At 36.8% G+C, this 23594-nt stretch overlaps 2 long non-coding RNA genes across 3 annotated transcripts in view; both read right to left on the bottom strand.

Moving 5' to 3' along the window:
- Nucleotides 1-378: 378 nt before the first annotated feature.
- On the bottom strand, nt 379-16179 carry LOC128153965 (uncharacterized). Its single transcript, XR_008239175.1, has 4 exons — nt 16040-16179; nt 13801-13854; nt 7187-7252; nt 379-2657 (listed from the first exon to the last, which is right to left on the bottom strand). It is a non-coding gene; the product is annotated as an uncharacterized LOC128153965 (long non-coding RNA).
- A 3460-nt stretch (nt 16180-19639) lies between these two features.
- LOC128153998 (uncharacterized) overlaps nt 19640-23594 on the bottom strand; it is a 96810-nt gene continuing 92855 nt past the window's right edge. For both annotated transcript variants that reach the window (XR_008239204.1, XR_008239203.1), the window contains one exon: nt 19640-19717. This is a non-coding gene — a long non-coding RNA (uncharacterized LOC128153998). The remainder of the gene's footprint in view (nt 19718-23594) is intronic.

Raw genomic sequence — 23594 nt, 5'->3', positions numbered from 1 at the left:
CTCCAACGTGGGTCCTTCCCACGGGCTGCAGTTCTTCACAAACTGCTCCAGCGTGGGTCCCCCGTGGGGGTCACAAGTCCTGCCAGCAAACCTGCTCCAGCATGGGCTCCTCTCTCCACAGATCCGCAGGTCCTGCCAGGAGCCTGCTCCAGCGTGGGCTTCCCACGGGGTCACAGCCTCCTTCGGGCATCCCCCTGCTCCGGCATGGGGTCCTCGTTTCTGGGCTGCTGGTGGAGATCTGCTCCCCCGTGGACCTCCCTGGGCTGCAGGGGGACAGCCTGCCTCACCGTGGTCTTCCCCACGGGCTGCAGGGGAATCTCTGCTCCGGCGCCTGGAGCACCTCCTCCTCCTCCTCCTTCACTGACCTGGTCTGCAGGGCTGTTGCTCTCACATGTTCTCCCTGCTCTCTTTGGCTGCAGGTTTTTTTCCCCTTCTTAAATCTGTTCTCCCAGAGGCACCACCACCATCACTGACAGGCTCGGTCTTGGCCAGCAGCAGGTCTGTCTCAGAGCCGACTGGCATTGGCTCTGTCGGACATGGGGGAAGCTTCTAGCAGCTTCTCACAGAAGCCACCCCTATACCATCCCACCCCACTACCAAAACCTTGCCACACAAACCCAATACAGACCTTCTTCAAGTACCAATATACCAAATATTTACCAACCATGCATATCTACATATACTGAGTAAAATGTATAGAAGTATACACTTTCTAGAAAGCAATGCACCTTTCAAAGTCTCTGGGTTTTGGTATCAAGTACATATGGCATGATTAATTAGAGAAGAATTTCTTAAGCATTGTAGGAACATCTCAAGAAAATCAATGGCCATAAACATGAAGAATCTAAGAAGCTAAGCTGAAAGTAAAAAGTCAAAAAAAAAAAAGGTGCTTCCACTGAAGTGCAGTGGAAAGGCAAAACCAATCAGCATTATTTAAACAAAGGAGAAGCTATAGAAGTTACCATGACCAGAATTTCGCATCAGAGATCTTGCATAGAAGTTGCTCTGTTCCTTCAACCTTAAATACCAAGTTTCCAGAACAGTATTGTGTAGCCACAAGTTTCAGCTGCAATTCCCAGGTATAATATAATGCAAGATGCCTACAGACACTAACTCAGAACCAGGCAGTGCAGTTAAAATATCGTAATGATTTGCAAACCAGCAAGGTTTTATGAACCAATTCAGATCATCTCCAATATTTTTTTTATGTACTATATATATATTTATACAACAAAAGAAAAATGAAATCAGCATGACAACAGCATTAGTCTTTTTAATGTCTGCAGCATACTTATGTTAAGACTTCTGTCTTACTACACCTTAAAACTTTCTGAACATTTCGCAGACTTTCTGAACATTTTGAAAGTGTTCAAAAGCACTTAGAATGTTGGGAGTTATTCTCCTTATTTTGGGGGGATCACATTATTATTAGAATTAGGTACTTATTTTGCAGCAATTCCCCTACTCCGCAGGTACAAATAAAGGCTTATGCTAGCTGCCGTACAAATGTTACATAGTCAATCCCTTGTCCCAAGAGCTGAAACTAAATACAGTCAGTGTATGGCACAGATACAAGTTCAAGTTCCAAAACTCATATTTAAAAAACATAGCAAACCTTACAGTGATTTATATTCAGAGTTCTAGCTCCATTCATGAGGATGAAAATCACGAGAGAGCTTCCCAGTCAGCTTTCAGTCCAAGACTCCTTTCCTACGCTTATGAGTGTAAAATACTCATTTCACCTTTTTTGTTAAGCAAGATGCCATTAAGGAAACTTCAGGATAAATAGAATGAAATATCATATATAACAGAGTTCCACACAAATGTACATTCAGGGAGACAAGTAGTGGCTTATGCTACATGAAAAATAAGGCCTCCATTAGAAAAAAGGCTAGTGACAGTAACTACCCAAGTAACAAGAAAAGGCATGATGAAAAAGCCTGCCACTAAGGTGAACATTTACAAACTCTGAGACCCATTACTACTGGCTTGTTTTTACTAGATCGCATTGTAGAATGTGTAGAATCTCTCTTGAGCATCTTCTAATTGCCATCAACAATATTGCGTTAGTAGGTGGTAGTACAGCATATTCTGTGTTATACACCACTACAAGTCCCTTTAAGCATGTTAATTAGACCCATTTTAAAATAAGTATCTTTAAGGTGTATTGTAAAATGCAGTTATGATTAACTGAGAAATAGTCACTCAAGAACTGTGCCTTTTCTTTAAACAACCTTAGTTTACAAATCCTGTCATTTTTCACTATAGCTGTGAGTTGTCATTCAGGGGAAGCTGTCATTGTACTGACACATTACAACATGAGCTCCAGGGTAATTGTGCAGATTAGGAAACAAAATATTCATGTCCCATTTGAATGAACGGAAAAATTGTAAGACAAATTTGTGTTTGGTTAACTTAGTAACATAGCTTGTCTTCTGACATATTCCCATGGGGACTGGTAACCCAAACGTATGCATTACATGAACTGACTTGTTTTGGATACTTCCCATGTTATCGCTAATTTAGAAGAGAGATTTTCACATGTAACTCACTGTCCTTTACAGGGCTTTAATCACTTAAAACGTTTAATGCAAGTTCATACATACCAGTTTCTGGAAACCAGAGAAGGGAATGGATCAGGCACAACAGTGCAATACCTAAAAATTGAAACATACAGACATCAATTAAAAAGTAGCAGAAATTACAAATAGAAGAACAGAAGTGTATAAGTAACTTGGGGTTTTTTTTTCCCTCAGTTTCCTGAAGGTTCCAGAAGATTTGGCAAAACCAACATTTTTATCAAAACCAAATAATATGCAAATCTGCGATAAGTACTGATTTTCCTGCAGTTTACTGAATCTTGAGTAAAAATAAAGATTGGAGACCTGAAAGTTCTCCCAAGGTAACAATGTCTGTATAAAATTCCCTAGTCTACCTGGAGAAATCCTGAAAAACATCAGAAAGAAGGCAGAAAGCAGCTTATCCCACTATGCTAAAAGCTACTAGCAAGGGATTATTCTCCCTCTCCTTTTTCATTCACAATGGTGTTCTTGGGAACAGATTTATTTTGTACTTACAGTGTCTAATAACAGCTGTTATGCATTTATTTTCCCACTATCCTGACACAGTAATGTTATCCTACTTAACTCTGCAACTCTTTCTGACATAAAACTGCACCCACCGTGACATTCTTTAATACCGTAACAAACTGGCGGTGACCTAGGACTTCATGGCTGTTACCAGTGCACACTCCAGTTGATTTAACTCCCCCGTAGTACTAATGGATAGAAGTCATTACAATATAATTGCTACTAATAATATAAAACCTATAAAACAGAAAACACCCAATTTTAATGCCAAGATTGGCAGACACATTACTTTTAGAAACAAATATTTAAAGTAGCCTTTAAGTAGAAGAATTGTTCTGGTTTTTTTCTTTTTTTTTTTTTTCACATTAGCATACTGATATTTTTCAGACACTTTCATAGCTCCACTTCAGTACAACATTACATTGGCTTTGAAACTCAACAGTAATAAGTCTCATTCCCACAGCATTAGCCTTGCCTCCTGCTCGTGTTTCCACTATGCTTCTGTTGCTTTGTTAGACTTGATGTTTCGCCCATCACATACTTCCTCATACAGATCTCAAATGATGGGTAGAGAGACAGGATTTTCTTAAGAGAACTTCTCAGTCATTATTAACCTCCACAAAGTACACTTATTTCTAAATAGATTTAACTGGAGGGTAAAGGAGGGGAGACACTAAAAGAATAACAGCCTTGTCCACAATTTCTATTTCTTTCTAAGATCAAAGACGACTCATTTTAAACAAACTTCTTTTGTAGTGACTGGTTCTTTTCAAAAATGGATGCTCTGTGTAGCTAGAAATGTTCATTTGTTTGTTGCAAAAGACTTTTAAGCATAAAAAACTTAGACATTTCTACCCATCATTTCTTCTTCTCCCTAAGTACCCTTTAGAGTCTAAAAAGTCAGACTCACTCAATACACAACTTTCTATTAAAGTTCCCTGAGGTTCTCATGAATTTCCCTTTTTATGGCCAAACCATCATGTGTTTGCAGGTCGGTGCGGTGAACCTGGTAAACTGGTTTATAGTTTTAAGAAAAAAAAAAAAAAAAAGTAGGGGGGGACACCAAAGGAAAAAAGACTACTCCATTGGAAGAAACTCATTTAGACAGAGTTCATAATGTTGCAACTGAAAGCAGAACTCAGGCTTATGGACCAGACACCCCACCCACACCCACCACTACCATGTCACCTCCTGTATCATCAGGGAAGTTGTCCAAGATTCAGGAGGCACTCCCTCTTAGAAGCAGATGAATGTAAACAGAGGAAAAAAACCCAACTTGGATAAAGTTAACGGGTTTTTCATTTATCTGAAATTAAAAAAACAAACCACCAAACCCAACCAAAAACTTGTAGTGATTTGATCGAGCTTAATATGAATGAATAACACAAGCTAGAAAATGCAAGAGACAAAAACAGAGGAAACTAGAAAGGAATCCGCAGGGGAAACTCGAAAGGAATCTAAAGTATCAAAACCTTATTGGAAGCAGAAAAGTTGGGCAGGGGAAAGGCAGGGACAACAACATCAGCCCATTAGAAAATGGAGAGGAAAAACAAGTACTAATGACACCAAACCAAGAGCCTATGTATGTAATGTCTTAGGAAAACCTAACTGTAAAAAGAAGTATTAAAACTACTGAAGTACTACCCAAAGATACTTAGAAGACAGAGCAAATACTAATCATAAATGGTTTCGTTGATCCTTTCGTATGGGTGGGGAATAAAGTCGGTGACATCTGAAAAGCTTACTTCAGCCATATTCTTCTATGATCTGCAGTTGCTATACCACAAAATTTGGTACTTGAAAGAAAGTTTGCTTGTATTAAAAATTAAAAGCTTATGTCTCTCTTACTTAGGCAAACACCCCAGGAGTTCAGAAGGCATTAAAGTATTTGTTTACTCTATCTTGTTACCTATTCTGCAAGTTTTTATAACCTTGTAAAATATAAAGTAGCACACTGTATAATAGCTTTTCCAGTATTCTCTTAAAATCCTTCCCAAACAGTAGCTTAATCTCTTTAAACACTTGTCCAACATTCCCTGCATGCACTGACACCATGGAACATCTTCCAATAATAAAGAAAAATAACAGCATGGTATTTATTTTATTTTTCATTTCTCTTGAGCTGTTAGCCATACTTGTAAGATAATGATTACTTCATGAACGATTAACCCATCATGTACTTAAGATAAATAGAAGACATAAACTTTGAGTTGTCTATTCTGCATTTTCATTGCCAAAATAGAAGGATGGCTTTCTTTTTGCAATTTCATGCTGATTACATTCTGTATGAATATGAAAATCTTAATCAGCGGGACTACCCTAAATATTCCTAAAGACATAAGCCACAGAGGAATATGTCAGTCTTTTCTTTCAGTAACAAAATGAAATAAAATAAAGCAAGGAAATAAGCTGGAATAAGCATGTCGTAAGTATTTTTCAGAGGACACACTTTTATACAGTATTTTTGTTCCTCACATAAATTGACTGATAGGCATAAAGTGGGCGAGCAGTAGGAAGCCTGGTCTGATTCCTCTTTGACTTTCTGAGATTATTTTGCTCTTACTGGAAATGAAGTGGAGCTGAAATGAACATACACGGTTGTTTTGTTTGCTTCACAAATGAAAGCTTGTATTTCCCTTGACTTTCTCTATGACAGAGTGTACAATCAAGCTCAAGCTGTGGACAGCGCTTTTTGTCTGTACTGCAATCATTACCAGAACAATACTGGCAGTCAGATACAGCAATACAATCCAGTACTGTATCTCCTGGCTAAATCCACATATGAATTTGTATTAGATATAATCCAGCGATAAAAGGCCATATTTGAAAAAAGACCATTTGGATAAGTTCCTCATCTACATTTAAAACAGAGCAGAAAGGAACCCAAGAGGCCATTTAAAATAAACAAGGGGCATTCACATTGGGAACATCTCAACATTGGGAAGATTTACAATTCAGTTTTCAAACTTAACAAACATACCAACCTAAAGTTGCATTTTTTTGAAAAAGAACTACATTTCAGGGTCACATAAAACTTCTGAAATGCAGCGTAATGAATAGAGAACTACCATACATCTCACATTTTATGCAGACTGAACTCAGAAATGAGTTAGGCTTTTTGTACATTGCTTGGAAAACCATCATTCTGTCAACTGTGGTTCTGTATAATTTTGGTACAGACTGCTGAAAACTGCTACATAATGTAAAAATAAAAAGAAAATTTTAATTATACAAAGTTTTGCATTCACCGGGGTCAGGGGAAACGCTTTATTGTGTAGGAAGTCCATTTCATGTGAGCTTCCACTTAATTCCTTCTGCATTTTCTTTATTTTATCTGTCCTGCTGGTTTTAATACAAATTAAAAACAACTAACGTGAATTACGTGCAGGGCCCCTAACATGTAGAAACAAAGATGGACTTAGGTGAAGCCTGAGACAAACTGGGGCAATGTGAATGCAGTGGAATGTAGTGATTACAACAGGAGGAGCTTCAAAATATTTTAAACAATCCATACTCTTCAGAGGTAAAACTAAGAGCAAACAAGACAAGGCACAAAGGAAAAAGTTCTATGCGTGGCTTCTCCTCCTCGTCCATTTGCTTAATGCAAAACAGTGTTATTTCGCCTTTTTTCTGTAACTTTGTGTCTCTCTCTTCTATGGGGGGGGGAGGTATGTGTTTGTTTTTTATAATTATCGTAGTCGAAGCTCAGCTGAAATTAAAGATCACAAGTTAACAGAGCTCAGAAGGAAACATATTCAGCAATAGCCCTGCTTAAGCATTACTGTCTTCTTCCTGCTTGGTTCTATTTAAACATGGAGGAATGATGCCTTTAAAAAAAAAGATTGAGTGACTTTGAAACTGCCTGGGATCAAGTGGGATCAGAAAACACACACTACTTCTTAAGTAGAACTGGTCAGAGGAGAACCAAATCAAGGGTAAAAAAGCAGAGGTAATACCTAGGTGAAAAATAAGAATACTGATCAAATTTGTAGCATTACTTAACTCACTGGCTCACAGACACTTTAGGCAAGCAAGAGGTTTGGTAGGTAGATTGTCAACTGATATTACTTCAAATAGCTCTAGCGAAGCTGACTTACCCAGGTTTACAGTAGCTTTTGATCTTCAAGAATGAAGGATTTTCAGAATTCCTTTAAGTTTCAAAACTGTGAGGAAAGATATATTTATAGTTCACGATGACAGGCAACACTGAGATGGAACAGAATCCATTCTCAGTAAAGGGAGAAAGATAAACACAAACCAACAGAACATTACAAAAATCCAAACAACTGCAAAAGCAAGCTAATAACCATCAAATTAAAAATAGATTATTTTAGTTCAGTCTCTCAGCTCTCCAATATTCATTACTGTGCGTTAACTTTCCAGGTAACCGTCATGCTGCAACTTCACGTGCATGTTTTTATTCAGTAATTTCATATTGTAATGTCTTTTTTTTTTTTTAAAAAAAAACCTGCATAAATTAAATCCACAAAGAGTTTACATTTACTGCTGCTAATACCTGTTCAAAAAGAAATCATAATTACTTCATAAGGAAATCAAAATAACATGCGCTCCTTGTTCTCATACAGCTGTTCTTCTCACCACTCTTTCAGAAAACTTTTAAGATCTGAAAAGCCAGTAAAATCAATGTGGTAAGGATTAGTTTTAAGAAGAGAGCAACATAAACCCAGGAAGGAAAAAACCCTCATTCCCACTGTCCTTGAGAAGGAGAACAGAGCAAACAACTAGGAACTATACTTGCCTATGAAGTCTCAAAAAAAAAAAAAACCCCACCAAAAATCATTAAGTTGTCAATAAGACAAAATTATTTTAAAATAAAAGCAAATAGATGATGCTATGTAGAAAAAATACATTAAAATAATCACAAACAGGAACAAAGAAGATGGTCATCTCTTCTGTTCACTCCTGTAGTTTTAAAATCCACGTCCTATTCTGACAACTTTACAATACAGTACATCACAGTGTGTCTTCATATTTGACTTCTGGCACAAAGGACACCAGCTGTCTGGTAAAAAAGCCTCAGTTAAAAGAAATTATAATTTCAAATTACAATTAACAAAAATAGAGTGTCAAGAAGAACTTTTCAAACAGTATGAAAAGGCAGGCTGTTTACTAAAGTTTTCATTTTTTTCTTTACTGAATGCTTCATTCCACATTTTCCATTTTGATTATCTTTGATTTATTTTATATTCGCAATGAGCAGTTTGAACACAAGAAGGGAACGTGAAAGATGGAGGATGTTTTTAATATAACAACTAAAAAATTCCTACATGAAATTTCTCTTTTAAAAAGTTGCAAATCCAAAAGTTGCTCTCTCCTACCTAGACAAGTTTACTACCATAAACTATTAATGCATTTATCTGCTATTTTGTTATGCATTCTTTTTTCTTACCTTTGCATTCTTTTTTCTTACCTTTTCATACAAAATTAGATTAAGGCATACATACTCATATTGATGGTCTGAGTCTTTTAAATAATAGTCTGTGTTACGACTACATTTGAAGATTGCTTTTATACACTATACATATAATTTCTAGTAGTTCTTAAAATATTCATCCAAATCAATAAGACTTAAGGGCACCTGACGGTTCAGATTTCTGGGTAGCATTGTAACTGACAGCAGTTGTGTGCTACTTAAAAGTCAATTTAATGTGTATCTAGTGAATGATATTTTTTAAGGAAGTCACTGAACTCACTCTCCATTGGAGACCTAGCCATGGTATCAATTAGAGATATTGAGGTATCAATTTAATAAAGTCCGTGTCCAGCTTCTACTGAGAGTTTTGTGAATATCAAGTTTTCTTTCACCATCAGCACCAGCAGTTCACAGTAATTCTGGCCTCCTCACTCCCCCAGAGACAAGGTTTCAGAGTTCAAAGAGTACAGAGCTAACACCTCCTGCATGGTGTTAACTTTTAGGAAAGGGAAAGTAGAAAGTTTTTGGAAGTGTAATAGTGGGAAAGAAATGACAAATAAATTTTGTGTCGGCTGATTTTGTGGCAAACCTTTTCTGCTTTATGATGGAAGTTAGGATAACAGAAGTCAGAGTTACCAAAGTAGCCCTCCACATGTTCTAATCTTCAAAGAATTACCACATGCACATACTACCAATAAGTCATTTTTGGGCTTTTTGTAGACATTCAGATGTGGAGATTCGGCATAACTTTGGGACAGATTTTATTAGGAAATAATTTGGCTTAGTGAACTTGTTCTCCAGCACTCTAATACCTGTATCTGCATGACAGATTAAGCAGCACATGGGAAAATCAAGATAGCATTTTTCAAGGTGGTTTTGCTATCCTACTAATGATCCTTCCCCATCCACTTTGCCAGTACAAACAAGTGAGAATGTGTTAAAGCAAGACCAGATATATAATGACAGAGACAAATGAGACAGAGGCTTCATAAATGTGGTGCTGTCACAGTACAGAACCAAACTGACATTCTTACTATAACAGACACAAAGCACATTTCTTAGTTAAAAGACTGAAAATAGGCAGAAAAGGCAATAGTTACATAAAATATGCAGTTAAAGGATTACTGAGGAATGTTAATTAAAACATTTTACCCCACTTATTACACATACACTATTCAGAATTCATAGATTTTTGAGAACTCAGGCTAATTTTACCATAATGATCATCTTAAAGATGGTGGTTAATTGAGAAATATAATGCTTACCAATACTTTGAGGGCTGAAGTTACATGATGAAAAACGAAATACCAAGTAATTCAGATTTTTAGATACTGAACTAATTTCACAGAAAAGAAAGCTTGCATATTTAGCAGGAAGCCATCAAAATTCAAAATAGAAGCCAGCTTGAAATAAATGATGTCTTATTTTAGTGAGCAAATTTTGTTTAATTGCACTTCTGAATAGAATTCAGCTTTTAATGGAAGATAAAGTTTTCCGTGAGCAATGCATAATAAAAAGCACAGCACAAACACAGCACAATAAAGAACATTTCCACTCTACATATACTCAATCTAGACATTATGATTCAAAGATATCACTTATCCTTACTAAATCAGGGAAATGTTTTGACATGAAATCCAAGCTGAATGCTTCTCTGAAGGACATTCAAATCCTTCTATAATACTAAAACTCAATTCACCATGATGCTATTCCCATTCTGTGCTTATACACTGAAATCAAACAGCTATTTTAATTATTACAATATAAGAAAGTATTTCAGAGAGCTGGGGCCCTTTGGAGTGGTATTCTATCAGAGTTAACAATTTCAGCCAGAGGAACTCAATCCTCTCAGCTCTCTAGGTTGCCACATGGAGGAAAAACAGAAGTTTTCATGCCTTCTTATGGGAAAACTCTGTCTGGCTGCCATTCTTCCCCAGCTCTCTCCCTGCTAAGAAACAATTGATCTGTCAGAGCTTCAAGATGAGCTGATTAAACAATCCCAGGGCAAGGATTACAGCCCGGTATCTCTAGTCCACTTCCTTGAGCAACATTTCTTTCCCCACTTTCGCATAAGCTATTTACCATATTCTGTTCTTTTGTTTGGTTGGTTTGAAGTTTGTTGTCTTTCCTCATTAGAGACATTTGCATTCCTAGGGAAATGTGCACCTGATTTACATATTTGTTAAATCCAGAAATATAAACAGTCTTGAGTATTACTACACTGACAGAACGTCATGATGTAAATAATGCAAAAGTGTCTCATAACAATTTCAACACATATCTCTCAGGGTAATTTGAGCAAGTGCTCTATGTTGTGGCATTATTAAGAAAATTATTTTGATGCAAGCCAAAAAGAGACAGAGTTACAAGTAAAAACAAGTTAACTTATAATTTTGTCCAACTTATTACAGAGAAGAGAATTAAATGGGTGAGGGGAAAACATATTAAAAGTCAAGCGAGAAATTTAAAGAAAAATATTTAAAATTTCCATTGCCTTGTGAATACTGCTGTGCTGCTGCCAGATTTGCAGAGACGCCTCTTGAGGGCATAACAGTCTAACCACAAGAAATTCCGTTGAGTCACGACATTTTGAAGAGTTGAGTGCACACTACTTGCATCCATCTAATGTTTTCTTTGAACTCTGTAGAGTTTTACACAATTACCATGTACTTCTCCTTTGAATAGAGAAGGACATACCAAACATTAAAAGGAATTTTTCACAACTTCTCAGCCCTTATTACCATCAGCTGTGCTGCACAGAGTATTAGACTTTCACAAAGACTGAAAACAGTCTTTTTGTAGTGATTTTAAGTTATAGTTGTTATGGCACAAGTTCAAATAAGCTTCAGTTATTTTATTATCTCTTCAGTTATGTAAGCTACATAGAAACTGTGAAGTGCCCTCAAACTGAAAGACAAAAATACTTTGTTTTAAAGAAAGAATTGTCTATGGCATCAACTGACCTAATGTCTTTCCTTGTTACATATGTAATTCTCTTTATGAAATATTTTTGTACTGTGGAAGTCAAATCACACCTTGATTTCCAGAGGTCTGCCTCCCAGCCCTCCCCACAAATGACATGCAGCTTTAGAGATTGTTTTCTAAATGGAAAGACAAATAGTTTCCCCTGCTTTTTGTGTCTCTCTTGCTGTTTTCATTTGAATACATAAGAGCACTACCAAAGCACAGCACTACCAAATATTTATTTGTAGATAAATAAGCTGCTGACAAACATTTCATTCAAATCAGAGCAACAAGGCAGATGGGTGACTTCAGTTTACTCTCAAGCAAGCCTGCTATTTTAGGAAATGCATCAAATATTCTCACAGGATAAAGGGCAAAAAGTTCACTCACTTTTTCCCCAAAACTGAACATTTCAGCCCTAGAATGTTCATGGGTGAGATGGAAACCATGCACACAGCTGTATTTTGACTGCTGAATGCAAAAGCTAGTGAAGAAGATGGCCAAGGGCCCAGTGGTACAAGGTTTGGTTTATCTTCAAATGCAGGAAACTACTACTCAGACAGAGCTAGGAACCAGACACAGAATAAAAAGGACTTAAAGTTCCTGGTAATTCCTATAACAGAGGGAGTGAGATACCACATTACTCAATCACCGCTGGTTTCAAAACCACTTGAAGCCTGTGTCTGTAACATGGTGATACTGTATAATTATTGTAGGAAATAAAAGCATTAGCCTGGACATGAGTCATGAATGCAAACATTCTTCCCCCTCCAAAGCTTAGAAAATTGTCTCTAATATGCAACCAACAAGATTATTTGACCTTTAGAGTTGATACTGCATAAGTCACATTACCAGAGTCCCTGTTTTGAAAACCTCCTCCTATCTTAGCTATACTTGTACTTAAAAAAAAAAAAAAAAAAAAGGGGGGGGTGAGGGGTGGCTGGGGTGGTGTTCAATAAAGTTAACTCTATATACTCTTACAAAATAAAAAGCATGCTTACTTTTTCATAAAGCATTAAACATCACAGCTTTATGTAGTATCTATTGATATAAAGAAGCACATAATCATTATTGCTAAATATAGAACTCGGCAATAAATTCTTTGTTATATATTTATTACCCCTGCAAAAATAGGGGTAATTTTAAAATCAGATACTGGTAGAAACATACTGATAATGTAATTATATTATAAACACACTAATACAATTCTGGCTTTGAATTTTAACACCTCAGTTTCAGTATTTTGAATAAAATGTGTATAGTGAAAAATAGAATATAGTTGCTCAGAAGATTAATCAAAAATAGAAACCAACTTGAAAACAGAAAATCAACCAAACAAAAACCCAGATACGCCTTAAAAGATATTTTTTCCTCCAAAATCTTTGAATCAAGTTAAATAGGAAATGTGACAGATGAAACAACCCCAAAATACCCAGAATGTAGTATTTCTTGTATTGCTACTGATACAACAGACTACAGCACTTTCAAGCCTTTGCTCATGAGATCTTTACCCTATTCTGATTTGAATAGCAGGCTAACTTTTTTCTTCTTTTTCTTTTTTAAGCTCAAGGGCATACTGGGAATCAGAGTATTATGCAATTTCCCCAAATAGGAAGATTTCCATGACAAAGGCAGACAACTTAGCACAGTGCTGTGTGAAATAGAAAGCTGATGGCTGAAGCTGGAAAATGCCAAGGTTGGAGCACGCAGTTCATTCACCTATACATCTTCCGATATTGCTTGCTTAGTCTGCTGTGAGGTGACTGTGGCACCAGCAAAGGAGCCGGCCAGGGAACAGAAGTTCACAGTGGCAGCTGTGGGGCTGTAACACGTTGTCTTGGATGAAACGGGTTACAGACTGCTAATGGAAACAGCAGAAGTCCAGGACAAACAAAGGAATACCTTTGCCTTAGAACAAATCTTGAGAAATGGTGCTAAGGAATTCAAAGTACTGAGTTACAGCAATGTCTCAATGTCATTAGGAAATCAGACAGCATTAAGCGAAACTATATTTAGAAGTAACAGCAAGATTAATGTATTAATGCCATCCCAGTATCCATCTCCTCTCAGGTACTACACAGCAAGGCTACTAAATTTTCCAGATTTTCATTACTTTAGCTTCAAAACTACTGTGTAAGTCAAAGGTCTTATGCCAAGGATAATCAATTACGTATGTCTGACCTAACTGTAACTAGGGATTTTTGGAATGCGGTTAATTATACACAGAAGCCATTCTCTTATGCTTCCAACCTTGTGACTTGCCCAGACACCAAATCTAAATTTCAAATGATCAAACATAACCTGGATACTTACAAAGTTGAAAGAAATAGCCAATTTGTAGTTGTCAGTCTTCATCATTTTGCTTGTCTGGGGAAAAAAAAAAAATAAATCCCACCACTTAAATAATATTTATGCTACTTGACACACACAGGAAGTACAAACAGAGAGCTTACAGCTGCAAGCAAATCAGTCTCTTTGGATGCAGTTTGCTTCATAAAGCTAGTTTACTATTACATGCATATAATGAATAATTTCCATGTTGAGAGTTTATCATCTATAAGAACACACTTGCTTTCATGTTCCTATTTAAGTTACTGAGCACTACCTCAGTTTATGTAAACACATGCATCTAACATTTTCTCTCTAAACCTTCCTCCTCTGTGCTCTAGCATTTTTTGCTTTCTAGAAGAACTTCACCATTTCTAGTTTTGCTTAATATTTTATAACAGCAAGCGTCATTTATAAGGCAGATTTACAGAGCTTGCAGTCAGTTGGATTTCTGCTTGTGTGTCAGACGATTGTATTTTCTTACTATAATGTCTATATAGTTGATAGCTGCAGTCAGATAACAACAGAAGAGTAATAGCACTAGGAGGCATATGAGCAACCTAGGGAAGTTATGTCTATTGAATGGGGACGGATTGTCCCCTGTGAAATTGTTAAAGCGTAACACACAAAACAATGAGTCATTGGTTGAGAAAGCAGCCAGTTCTGTTGTAGAACAGCTTCAGAAAAACTGTTACCACCTCAGTAAAAGAGGTGAACCAGAAAGCTGGAACATTGACTCAGCAAATTAATGCATGAGCACATGTTGCCACAGATGTTGGTACTCTGAAGACTGGTTTTCAGCTACAGTTATGAAATACAGAATTTCAGAAGCATTACCTTGTAGGTTACAGAGAACTAAAAGTAAATTATTGCTTACTAAAAAGCAACAGTGGCTCCAGAGCTAGCTTATATAATATTGATTTTCATTAATAATCGTCCTAAAAGTAATTTGAATGTTAATGAGAAAGCAAAGTGAGTTGTTCAAAATAGGTAGGAATTCTGTTGTCCAAAAAGTAGATTGTCAGCGATAGCATTCTCTGCTAAGATTTCAAACACTATAAATATTAATTATGCCTTATATTACCCATGAAATCACACGTGATGAGGGAAGTCAGCATACTATGGTGTATGTATAGATTATATACAGAGTTAAGAATGTTTATATTAAATTTTTCTTTTAATGTACAGCTAGATGTTAGCATCTGCTAATGTGCTTGCCACAGTAGAAACAATAAACTCAATTTCATGTTTTACATGAAAGTCCTAAATCTTTTCATATATTATCATACCACATGCAAGAACGTCCATGTCGGATAGAAATGTTTCTAGAAATCCAGCCCCGTTTTCCTTATATATATTGTACTTAAATTCCTATTGCTTTGTTTTGAACTCGTTGCTTACAAGAGAAACTTAATTTATTAGAAAAGAGATCACACTAGAAGCAACACAAACACCATGGTTTACTGTGAAAATGGGCAAAAGCACTGCAACAGTTCTTTATCATTGCTCATTCTTCCAAAATGACAACTTTATATAACACTAAGAAGAGCTGACTGCTTCCTATCCTGTTCTACTGACAGCTTTTGGCATAGGCAATTATGACTCAATTTAAAAAACCCGAGAGAAAGCATTTGCGCGTGAACGCTAGAGATGGGCCAGCTCTTTTTTAATCAGCTATTAAGCATAACAAAATGGCATTTGAGTTCTGTCTGGTCATTCTTCACCTTCCAGATTATCTGAAAAAAAACCTAGTAGGCAAATGAGGAAGGTTCAAAAAATGAAAATAGAGCAGAGAAGCAGCAGTGATTGCAAACAGTAGTGGAGAATGGTTAATATTGTAAATCTTTTAACAACAGAATGCTTATTCTAGATGAAGTAGCACTTGCTTTCACTAGAAACAGCCATTTATTTTTCATGCATCTTTCCAAGGAGAATAAACTGGAGGAGGGAAGTTGGTACATTTTATCTCCATTATAATTCAGGCATCGTGTGACAGCATATTTCTCACCAGCTTCCCAACCTATTCTGCATCCCACAAACTAAGCAGTTAGATGTCTGTCATATTAATAAAACCAGAAATACTAAGGTTGATCATCCCTAAATCAAACGATTTGTGACCAAACAAAACAGAGTTGTAGCAATTATTTTTCCCTATATGACCAAATTTTCATTTTTTACTCCTAAAACACAATAATTAGCTTCCAGGAGCAATACTGTGTGTTACCTGATTGGTGAATCTTTCAGTCCTGGGGTATGCAGGTAGTCTAAGGCAGTGTGTGTGCTAATTGTCACCTGCTACTTGCATTTTCCTTATCAGCCATCTGGCTTCCGACTCAAATAGCATCAGGGCTCCTGATGTCAGTTACTCTCCTAAAAGAAAAAAGATTTATGTCAGCATTTCAGTTCTTCTGTGGTAGTAAGTGAAATAGCTGTAGACACCGAGACTTCTCTTCTACCATCTCCAAATACATCCTTCTCCAGAACTGGGGCAAGATTTGCAGAACTGCACGATACTGTTTTCTAAAGGGAAAACATGAAGAGGTTGTGATGAGAAATGAGACTTGCTCCCCAACAAATATTTGCCAAATCCTCTAACGGTCTTTCCTGGAAACAGATTGTTCTTTTGCAATCAGCTAAAAGCAAAATAAGAAAACCAAACTATTCGTCTGTTGAATATCAAGATTGCAATTCAACCTTCTGCTGCCATTAGCTGACCAAGATATTTCATAATAGCCATCCCTGAGTTCAAGTCTGATGTCTTCTTCACTTTAGGAAACTCCTGTACCAAGGAACACACGTGGCTTCAAAAGTTTCGCTGACCCATTACCCACCCCGTATCTGTAACTTGGGCCCCAACGGTTCAGCACCGCAGGCAGTGAATGCTGGTACTAAAGCTGCTCTAGTTTTTGCTGCCACTGAAACTGTCACCACAGTGTGTCCCTGGGATGAGAAGACATTTTGTATTCTGTCTTACAGAGGGGTGCTTTCAGTAGCTTTTTCATCTTCAGAAGGTGAGAGCTGAAGAACACCACTGCAGAATTTACAGTATTTAAAAAAAACTGAAAAGCATTTTAATTGACTATGCACACATTTGTGCTGCTGACATCAGTACGTATTTGGGACAAGTTGCTTTGGAAATACAAAGAGAGCTGACAACTCTTGGCATGCCAACTCTCAATAGCTCAGACAGTGCCTAGACTCAGAAATTCTGTGGTTTATATCAAAATAAATGCTGATAGCACAACTGGTCATAACTCCCGTTATTAATTTATATTACTCTTGTTGCACTTCCCCTCTTCTGCCTCATAAGTACATTAGTCTTTTCAGAATCATTTGCAGGCTAGTTTTGAGGCAAATCCTACGATTTAGGCTTTCTTTCAGAAATTTAGGCCTTTGCTCTACACTTCCTAGATAGATAACCCACTGACTTCTGTGAACTTCAACTAATTTTCCTAAACATTAAGAACATGCTTGCTTCCTTTTATCAGATATAAACACAGAATTATTAATGTTGGTATAGTAAATAAATATTAATACTAGATTTACACAAAAAGTTTTTAAAATGCATCTAAAAATACATATGCCTTAATGGAGATAATTAAGAGTTAAATCATCCTATACCATATGCTTATGCTAGGTATTGCCATTGCTCGATACCTGGTGAGTTAGGTACTCCTATTTGAATAGCTGTTTAGGTACAGGTGGGATGACCTCTCTGTTAAAGGACTACCTAATTTGGAACTGTTAGCAGTAATCAGAAGAGGAACCAGGTAGTGTCACAGCTTCTGAAGTGTGTCAGTGTCTTGCAGAATGTGACATGTATTTCGGTCAGCATTTTTGAATGCATTAATTAGCCCTGGATTGTAGAAATCCACAGGATCTCTATTGCCAGGATTCCCAAGCATCTACAGCAATATATTCATTTAAGCCCTCATTCCAGCTTAATTCCATCCTCTTACTTCTATGTGCACTTTTTTCTCTGAAGTCAAATCAAAATCTCAAGACAAAAAATCAAATTCAATCAAGGCTAAGCCGGAGAAAACAAATATGTTGTGGGAAGAAGATGGGAGTTTGCCTAGTTATATCTTTCTCAAAGAGTCAGACAGTAAAACTAATTTTTCCTTGTCCAAACTCTTTTCTGATACCAGCTTATCACAGCTGTAACAGCTTATCACAGAAAATCAGTAGTCTCGAACAGCTAAAGATCTGGCTCAGCCTGTCTCAGACAGCACTTGTGGATGCTATTTATGTTATTCATGTCTGTGTATCATTTTTTCAGGCTTGGCAGTTGAATTCTACTTCCAGGTCTGAAGTCAGAAATCTAGATTATCCTGAAACCGAGAATATCTATGTTCTGCTCCTTCAAGTATTAATTTGTTTATTATGCAATTACTTTAAAAAAAGTTGGTAGCTTGGTAAGACATTAAAAATAATGTGGGTTTGTAATGATTTTAAATTATTAATGTTAATCAGAAGTTGGTATTTTTTCTGTGACTCGAAGACTATCCCATGATTTCCTGTGTTATTGAGAAGTGACAAGGGGATTGTTCTGAAGAATTGAGATGAGATCTCATATGTAATAGGGAAAAATAATCCACCTCTGACTTTTCCAAAATCCGCTAGACATTTAAAAGCTCTTGAGGATGACTGAGGACATAACCACATATTCTGAGGAAGACACATACATGGACAGAAAGGATTAGTAACAGGCACGATAAATCCATTTAAAAAAGGATTTAAAAAGTAGTAAAATTCGTAATAGCTGTAAAAATGAAAACTATCATTTCTTTGGCATGTCTAACTGAACCTAGGCCTCCTAGCTTACTGAATATCACCAAACAGCTCTAGAACTTAAGAGTATGCATTTTGCAGGGAGCAGGGGACTTTCCACACAGGTAAAATATTGACATGAAAGACAGAGACAGAAGGCTGGAACCAGCAATGCTTGCTGTAAAGTTTGACAGGCCAGTCACACCCTAAAACAGTTCCACCGCTCCAGCCGAATGTGTATTTATTCATCTGTTCCAGTCTAAACACTTGGCTTGAAATCTGAGGCAGGTTATTCAGAAAATACTTTCAGAAGCATACACAGCACGTTATTCTGTCTGAGCAGTGCAAGAGTTGTGCTAATAATACCAATTAAAGGGTCTTTTGCCTTTGTTATCTTCCAGGTCAGTAGCAATGCAGCTAGAAAATAAAAACAAGCATCCACCTAGCTAGAGTTGAACTACATATAAACATATAAATTAAGAACTTTACAGATGTAATTACGAGTGTACGAGTAATATTTATTTCCAGACAAAGCACTTACAGATGAGCCAGTTTTGCAATCTAAAAGCCAGTAAGTAAGCCTAATTGAATGCCCAGACAGTCATACATGTAGTCAATGAACACTTACTTTGCTATTACGATAAAGATTGATAAATAGTTTTGGACACACTGTACCCTATATTTTGGCAGCTATCCTCTATCTTTGACATGCTAATTATAAAAGATTGCATTGTCATTCTATAAACAACAGAGCAGAAGTGAAGAGGGAATACCCGCCCTGAAAGAAATATTCAAGTAACATTTAAAAAAGCCCCAAAGGTCTTTTGTTGGAACATGTTAGAATGACATGCCTAGTACATTGCAGAAATTAATACATTTTTGTGTTCAGAAGTTTTATAATCAAATCTCACAACACAGTCTTCCCCGAACCTCCAAGAACAAGACATTTTGGATCACTGCAGATTACACTGTTACTATTGGTCTATTTTCTTTTATTTTATTTACACTAAATATGCATTAAATAATGCAAGAATAGCATGTTGAAATGGCTTACCCTTCTGTGCCATTTCTCTTTTTGTCAGAAGTCTACTCTTCTGCACTCTTGGAGCATTTTGTCTGCATTTGCTTTGCCCTGCAAAGATATTTTTCTAAGCAATTAAGTCAGTTGCAACTAAAAGACTTGAACAACATGAGCACTCTTCAGTTTGCTAAAAGCTGAAGTGATATAAGCAACAGAAAGCTGCAAAAATGGGCAGCTCACACTGATGAAGACAAATCCCATGCTGACATACACTTCTACAACTCCACTAAGTCTTCTGTTCTCATTGGCACAATTTTTCTACATAAATGAAGAAAAACTCTTATGATAAAATTATCTATAGTTAAAATTACTATTTATATTTACGTGCATTGTTAATTCTACACATTACATAAAGTATGTTTACATACCATATGTTTAAAAATGTATTGCCATATCATAATGCAGTTATAATCAAATCTACAACTGTTAAAAACTCTTATTTTTCAAACTATGTTCCATTAAAATGTAACTGTCCTTTTTATTCTGGGTTATTCTTGGGTCTGTGCATTTGTATTTCAGTGAAAGGTAAACTGATAACACCATTTTATGTCTGAGATCACTTAAATTAGAAAGTGACTTGTTCCACAGGATAGTGTGGTGATGCCAGGTGTGTAGTGCCCCAAAATGACTATACATATCCAAAATCATTTATCTGGTGGTAGCTAGAGGAACAAAGGTGCAGTTCATCAACTGGAGAAAGTACATGACATTCTGATTGCATCTTTTTATAAACCTCTGATTGATATTTCTCCTTAAAATGCTGATCAACTCTAGCATTTGGGACTTGACATAGCAACATCCTCTATGATCCTCATTGGGTAAAGATATACACGCTTTTTGAGGAGCAGCTGCTAACATAGTTCCATGATGGCCAGAAAATAATGACACAATACTTTCTTCAGTTTTAACTGTTTAACTTTGTTGTACAAAATAATTCCGTAAGGTATGTTGTGCCATCTTTTTTGATTTAAGGATCCAGTCTTCAGAAGAGGAAAGCTCAAAGAAAAGTGAATGAGTTTGGATTCAGACAGACATTCTTGCAACCAATGTTCATGCTATCTTCCTCAAAGCGTTGTCACAAGCTCTTGCCCTATACCCTTTGTTTAGAGATTCTTGTTTTGCTTTCAGCAACACAGTTTTGAGCGTGTTAGCCTAGCAGTGTGCTGGGAATATGATGCTGTCACGTTTCACCCTCTCTCCACCAAAGAGGGGAAAAAAAATAAAAGGCCCTCACACTAAATTGTACTTCTAGAATATGCCAGTCACAGGAACTACACTGGGCTCTGAAAAAATCATGCCAAGGCAGCGATAAGCAAGGTTTCATTGGCTCTTTTTTCTTCACAGACCCATTCATTGGTTAGAGGCTCATTAACAGATGACATATGAGCAAAAATTCTGCCCTCAGCCATTATCTCAAAGTGAAAATACGTCAAGGAAGATTCATCTGGACAGCTTCTCTGCAGGAACACGCAGGACAGGATAAAGCATGCCCCACAGGAAACATCCTGCAGAGTTCCTACAAGTTTTCAGCAATGTTTCAGTCTGGATATGGAATTCCTTCAAGTGAACGCACCTCCCACGTCCCTGAAGCTACAGCTTTGCAAGCCTATAACTACAAGGCTGGTAACATAATGAGCTCCCTGCAGACTTCTTCCTAACGCATGCAAAAGGATGTGCAAAATATAAAGTAATATTGCTAATTAGGCAGAAAAAAAGCCCTGTAATTCTAGTCCCCCAAGCAGCTGGGCTGTTCCCTTCCACTGAGGGCATCAGGATGACCTTGTCCCTGTAACGCTTAGCCCTACTGCAGAAAAAGTGCAGTGCACAAATGCTTACACAGCTTTCTGAAACTCAACTTCTAATGATGCTGGGAGACCAATGTCTTTTCACAGGAATGTTCTCTACTATCTATGGACATAAGCTTTCCAACAAGTGGCCAGCTCCTTCATTGACAATTATATTGATGGCTTAATAGCAGAAACAGAAAACAAAGATGAACTAGTGTTGCACATGTAGCTGTTTCCATAGCACATCGATTAGAGAACGGTCATGAGTGACAGTCAATCTGCAAAATCAAGTTACTACTACAATCCCCAACGATCATCTCTTTCCTGAGATTCTTCACATTTTATAATTTAACCTACCATGTACTGTCAGGGTTACCTTTAATAAATGAGACTTATTTCAAGCCATCATAAGTCTCATGCTGAAATATAAATTAAGAAAGACTTACTAAAATCAGAGTGACCATCCATAATTGAATAATCCTGAATGAAGAGAGACTGGGCAGGAAATAACAACCTATAATAAATACAATTTAATTGTTGTACAGCATTGAGAGCTTCCTAGAAGTTTTCAGGGAAAACAGTTTCCCTGGAAATGTCGATACAATAAAGCCCAAACTTCCCACAGAAACAGAAATCTCTTAAGATGGACTGTGCACTAAAATCTATTCACAACAGCCCAACAGGGTGTTTCTGTGGGATAAAAGAGACCAGACTTCAACTTCCTTTCTTGTCTTTCTGCAGCAACTGACTTGAAATTCATTCTGCTATATTAAATGGCAGAGTTCCTAACATCCTACCTACTCTGGATCAGGAAGCTGTAAGTCTGTCCTAGCTCAGTTATCTTTATTCATTAAGAAGGTCTCAAAGCTAAACATCCTTTAAAACCTTGGATTTAGTATGACTTGGAATAGGACTTTTTTGTTATGTCAACTTCTACAGGCTTGAAATTATTTTGAAAGTCAACTACAACATGACTATCATTGTGATACATTTCTCTAAGTACAGGCATTAATAAGTTTTTGCCAATAAACACTTAAACTGAAAATGCAACATTTATAACTGAAGGGTAATAAAGCTTATGTAGCTGAATAATAAGATTTAACATATTAAGCTTGATCAGAAATTGGAAAGCTTGTTACTTATTTCTTTGTGTTTCCTTGAGCAGTATGCTCAGCAGTAGACTGCAAGACAGGAAGAAACACAGACAGGGCCAAATCTGACTACAAAAAAAAAAAGGGGGGGGGGAGGAGAGAGGGAAACTTTGGGAAGGAGGGAGCAGAAATTCCTTCCCAATGCAAATTCTAGTATCATAAGTCAGGCAAAGTTTCACAGCTCCTGAAGCAAAAACAACAGAATGAGAACCACAAGAAGAATAGCCCTACTGAAGACCATTCTAAGCCTGAATATATCTCCTAGGTAATTTGCTCTAAGAAATTTCTCTGTATATAATTTCTACTTTCACACATAATTAAGAGCTGTCATGATTCAGGTAAAGAGTTGCTGGAAGTAGGATAGTAATTGCAATCTTCCACCAGGGATAATTGTAATAAATAGTAAAGATCTTTCACGAAACAGTACCTGCCTCGAGAACAGAACTGCTGTCTCTGTCACCTTCCAAAAGCACATGGAAATCTGCTACAGTAATTTAACTTGGCAACAAGTAGAAACTTTACTGGATAGTGCTTTGCATACAAATGGTATATGAGAAAGAAGCAAGAGACTACAAAAGAGATTCAGACTAGCTGAGCATTTTGTAGGGGCGGCTGAAGGTGGTGTTAAAGAGGTTGGCACCCACCAGCAAAAGTCTCTTTCCATCTCTCATCGACACCTCACTTTTCACCAAATTTTTAAAGAAACAGAACCTGTAAATTCTTTGTAAATAAACAAGATTGCATTTTTAAAAGTCCAAAAATTTACATGTAACGTTTTGCTTACATTCTTTCTTTTTCTGTCTGAAACATCTTTATGTATATGCATTACAGCCTGCACACGACTTAATTCTATAAAGCATGTGTTCTCTTCTCCCTTCCTACATTTTAATAACATTCACAGTTCACATGTAACATCACAGAAACCCCCAGAGGGTAGTTTCATTGCTATTCTGAATATATGTATTTGGAGTAATGTGTTTCTCCTCTGAG

Source organism: Harpia harpyja, chromosome 18, assembly GCF_026419915.1.
Source record: "Harpia harpyja isolate bHarHar1 chromosome 18, bHarHar1 primary haplotype, whole genome shotgun sequence".
Classification (NCBI taxonomy): Eukaryota; Metazoa; Chordata; class Aves; order Accipitriformes; family Accipitridae; genus Harpia; species Harpia harpyja.
Note: the sequence above shows the minus strand (reverse complement) of the source record. Positions and strands in the feature narration are given on the sequence as shown.